The following is a 5,368-nucleotide window of genomic DNA, read 5'->3' as shown; positions in this document are numbered from 1 at the left end:
ATGACAAAATGTTTTATAAAGTAAACTACAGTGTTTATTTAATACAGTAGTAAACATGGTGAATAAACAGTACTGTAAATGAAATACAGTATACAATAAAGAATTGCTGTACTGTGTATAGAGTACAGCAATGAGGGGTTCGGATTAGTGGACGTTCGGATTACGGGGGTTCGGATTAAAGAGGTTCTACTGTATTTAGTTATTAAGGCCTATTGTATTTTTGTAATATTGAAAATGTTTTTTTTTTTTGACGATTGATGTACGATCATGATTTTGACTTTGTCAATTACAGTAGATGTACTTAGATCAATGTATCCTTATGAAAAATAAAGATTTATTATTATTATATTATATATTTTGTATAAAATGTATCATGATCAAATAAACTGACTTTAATATGGAATGAAGGAACTGGGTGACTGTGGCTTTGACGGCCCCTGGTTTCACCATGGAGCTACCAGCCCGACCCATGACTACTTCCATAATACACTTCATTAAACAATCATATAACTCACATTCATGTAACAATCTCAACATAAAAATCGAAAAAAATGTTTTGTTCAAATTATTTTTGTTTAGGAACTTAAGTTTTCCTCTCAAATAACTTGAAGGTAGAGAGGTATAAGGCACTGCAGTGTATAAAAAAATATTAAGAAAAATAAAACGTTTTGTATCCTACTTTGTGGTACCGGTATTTATCTTACAGTTTCCTAACAGTGAAGGTAAACAAATGTTAGTATTATGGAACCAATTATGGCCTGGCAAGGTGTTGAATTATACACTTCTTTTTTTTTACAAACTTTTACAATTATTAGATTCTATGATGCAATCATTCCTTGACAGCAATGTTTACTAACTATACAGTATAATAATGCAAGGAGTTTTTAACCTTTTAAAGCAGTATGAATGAATTATATATTGATTAAACAGTTTGGTTGTTAAACAAAAATATAAACTCTGGGGAATCTTTTACTACAAAACTTAACTCATCTTCATCTTTTAAAATGAACCATGAAACGAACTTTTTTGAATGAAACGATGGTTATCAAATATCAAGTTTTACTTTATGTTTCTGCTGGTAGTTATAATTATACTCACTAGCTCACTAGCTGGCCCGACAGACATCCTGTACTAATGTGGTTTTGTGTCAGATGCTTGTTCATTTTCAAGATGAGCTCGTTCTCATGGCTCAATCACGTCCTGGTTGAAGTTCGTTCGCTATGCTCACTCATTTTTTGGTTGCAAATTAGCTGTTGTCATAAATTTAAAAAAAATAATAGTGCTGCACCCTGTTGGCACACCAAATAACTTTTTAATGCTTGCTATTGAACATCATAGAATCAAATTGTTCTGTAGAACCAGATGTTAAGATTCTTTAATTCCATTTAAATATGAGTAATAAATAAGGTTAACATGGGAAACTCCAGAGCCACTGGGGCGGAGCCCTTTTGACGGATATGCACCAAACTTCACACACACCATCCTTGAATAATGGTTAATAATGCTTAAAGTTTCATTACAATCTGTTGAGTGGTTTCGGAGTCCATAAAGGACAAACAAACAAACATACATTGGATTTTATATACTGTATATAGATAGATAGATGATTGAGGCCCACTTACTATGGGCAAATATTAAACTTATCGATTAAGCGGGCGTCTTTTCCTTTGTTAGAAATTTAGTTAATGGAGGTTACATAGCACTATTAGTGATCTGTGAGAAAAACCTGCTCCCTAAAGGGTTTTAGATCAACATACAAAATTTCAGGGTGACAATTAAGTTCAGACTCTTCTTGATCAAAGCTGGATTTTCATTATTTCAGTTGAAGAGATTAAAGTAGAAACACAGACAAGACTCAGAACAGAATGATTGATGTTTACTGAGCAAACCTCAATCCCATAATTAGAGGGATGGGTATTTGACAGAAAGACAGGTAAAACTTATGTAACTAAACCTCAATCCTCATAACCATGTTTTGGTAACCTTCTCTGACTAAAGCTCAGCCCCCATCACTATGGTTGAATTTGTAAACGGATAGATAGATTTTACTTACTGCCGGGGTATGTTATACCTGGGAGGGGTGGGGCGTGGATTATTACATTTTTGTTGCAAAGTTGGTCACTAATTAAACAAAGTTAAAATATTAGTGTTTGATGAAATAGTTATTTGTGTAACTAGTGAGCAAAGTGGCACTTTGCTGCATGCGGAATGATCTCGAGTGCAGCAAAGGCCTTTTGCACTCGTGTTACACATTATATTTTTTCCTACAGTCACTGTAAAGCATATAAATTATTAGTCTTTCAAATACTATAGAACACGTTTTTAGGTTCACCTGGCAACACAAATAGGTGCCCTAGAGAAAGTAGTCCCCGGTCCGTATCATTCCGCTATTTTTTCCTCGGCAAGCAAAGTGTTCCGCGACTTGAGAAAATAGTTCTGTATATTTTTGTAATTTGCAGTGGTTTCCGCACCTAAAAAATGCTTTAAAGGTATTTTCTTGTTTATTAAGATCGTAGGAATGTTTTAAAAACGTTTAAAAGAAAAGTTCAGAAATACCGAAAAGAGAACACAAACTATAAACATGAAATGACAGGTTAAATTGTAGTTATAATAGTCAATCAGCTGCTCATAGTATTATTATCTAAAAGTGTTGCCAGCCTATTTCCAATCGTACACGGATTACATGCATAACAGAACCACGCTGTTTTGTGTTGTTTCGTTGGAATCCCGATGTGCGCCAAAGTATAAACCGTACAACAAAGTATAAATATGCAGCAATTAGCAGCTATCTGTACTATAAACAGTACAAGGAAGCCAACTTTGTCGGTTGACTGTAGGAAAACACATTTTTTACCCAAATATTTTATTTTAATGCTAATTTTTTTATTTTTACATATTTTAGAAAATTATAAAATAAATATATTAATCTATTTCCAATAAACAAAGAAAATATCAGGTGTTTTCAACAAGAGGGCCGTTACTCTGTAACAGTGCACAGTGAGGCAGTTATAGTGGAATAGATTCCAGAACAGGACTGGCCTTTGAAGAGGTAGGCGACGTTGCCACTTCGTTCTTGGCAGGTGAGCTGACTTTCACCTAGAGCCCAGCAACCCCCTCTATCGTCCCACTTGTAGGGTAGTTCAGTTCAACACAACAAATTAATAATTGATTTGTTCTTGGTGGTATTGGTTAGTATTGTTATATTTTTATATTGTATGGAACACAAAATTCATCCCATACATTATTATGGTTTGATTATTTGCTACACAATTGTCTTTAAAATGCCTCAGACATTTTACAACAAATGTCAAAACAGACCTCAACAGCTACCAAATGCAGTTTTTGAAAAATATATAAACATAAAATTAACAAATTTAACAATAAATTTATATGACCAAACAATTTGTATAGCAGTTCTAAAAATCTTCTAAAATATTGCTCAGCTTATTGTTTGATACATGAAACAAAATTAACATGGAAATGAAGAGGATACAATCTACCATATTAATTAATTATTCATTTGAGATGGGGATGCCACCTATGAGCGTCTTTTAACCTAAATATGAGTGTAGAATAGAGTAAGATACCTTTTGTAGCTTTGTCACTGGCCTGTTTCGAATTATTAACACACTTTAAGGTAATTTCTTGACCAAACAAGAGGATATGCTCGAAACGCACAGGTCGGCTGTTGGGCAAAGACTGAGTGCGGGGCACAACTTGGCAACAGTGGAGAGTTTTCTGAAAGCTTATTGGATACCGCTTGCCTTCGGTCCTATTCTGTAATCTATTCCACTATAGATTAGTTTAAGACAAACAAGAAATATTCACAGTATTTAACATTTTCTGGTCACACAAAAAAGGCACAAATACACGTTGACTCATGTTAATTTTTCTCTTCAACAAATAGCACTCATTACAACTATTTTTTAAATCTTCCATTTTGTTTTCACTATCACAAACTATGAAAACTTGACCTAAGCGGCGCAGTGCATGAGTGGCAGTTATGTTCTTGAAAAGACCAGATTCACCTAACCATTCCTAACCAAATCTCAACACCCATCATTATGGTTGGAAGGATTGGTAAATGAACAAAGGTGAGTAACGACCAAAGTTGCGTAATGTGCCAAGTTGTCGACTCATGGCTGTTCATCAAATGTTTGCTAATGGTCATTCCATTCCACCAAAACTCCCCAAACTTGCTGTTTGTTTGCGTTCAGTTCACTTGGCCAAAAACAATCCATGGGAGAGTTGGTCTGGTGATTAATGGTATTATTTTACAAGAGTATTGTGTTTCACAAAGAATGGTTTGTATTGGGCTTTTATTGTAAATGGTTGTAGCAATTGATTGAGGAATAGTTATTTTATAATTTGTCGCTTAACAGAATTAAGGTATTTAAAATCATTAACACTGACATGATGATAGTAGGGAGAAAAAAGCAAGTTTTCGATTTTATTATTTCTTTTTTATTAATTAAAATAAACATATCAAGATCCACTGTACGGTACATGTGCTAAAAGTCCCAGTCTGTTTTGTTTGTCAAATTGTATAAATTAATGGAATCAACTTAAGTTTATTGCTTGTTTTTTCAGTGGAAACCCAACCTTGATCCAATTAAAATTCCGTTAGCAGTAACATTATAATAGTTAGTTTTATGATAGGTTTCAAATTTAGAAAAAAAAAATCCAAAGAGGAGATTATTACATTTCACAAAGGAAGGTACGGTACCTTAAACAAGTACTTTTTCAGATTCGATGTTATTGTCCTAGTCTATATTAAAAATTGTAACACAAAATTTTGAAAATTATCTTTACAACAATGTATGGCATATCTCAAATAATTATGCATCTAGTATAGTATAATGGTTGGAAACATTTTAATTTTTTACCAAGTTAGCAAAAAGGAGTTGTCGATTTAATTTAGGTAAAGGGTTTAAAAACCCCACCTTTCCTAAGGTTTTGGTATAATTTGTGAAAATATTCTTCCACTATAGAAGAAAGTCAAGGAAATCTTTAGAGCCTTGTTAAAAAAAGCGAAGGGTTTCTTAAGAAATCAAAATTACTGAGAAGGAAATATGTTGTCCTCTAATCGATCTAGTAAATTAAAAGGATTGGATATTCAGTAGATGAACACTTTAGTAGATCTCATCGATAGACATAGATTCTCAAACATTCCCAACATTAGAAGATATCTCCTGCCAAGTACTGTTTCAGGAGATGAGAATTTGTTTTCAATCAATTATATCAATTATTTAAGATGGGGACGCCACTATGTGAAAAAATAAAAAAAACATATAAACAAATTTTTAAATATAAAAAATATAAAGGAAAACAAATATTTTCCTTTGTTTGGGAATGTATTGCTTCTGAA

Source organism: Macrosteles quadrilineatus, unplaced genomic scaffold, assembly GCF_028750875.1.
Source record: "Macrosteles quadrilineatus isolate MER2022 unplaced genomic scaffold, UCM_ALF_1.0 Scaffold_2__2_contigs__length_208266976, whole genome shotgun sequence".
Lineage (NCBI taxonomy): Eukaryota > Metazoa > Arthropoda > Insecta > Hemiptera > Cicadellidae > Macrosteles > Macrosteles quadrilineatus.
This window is presented reverse-complemented; position numbering follows the sequence as displayed.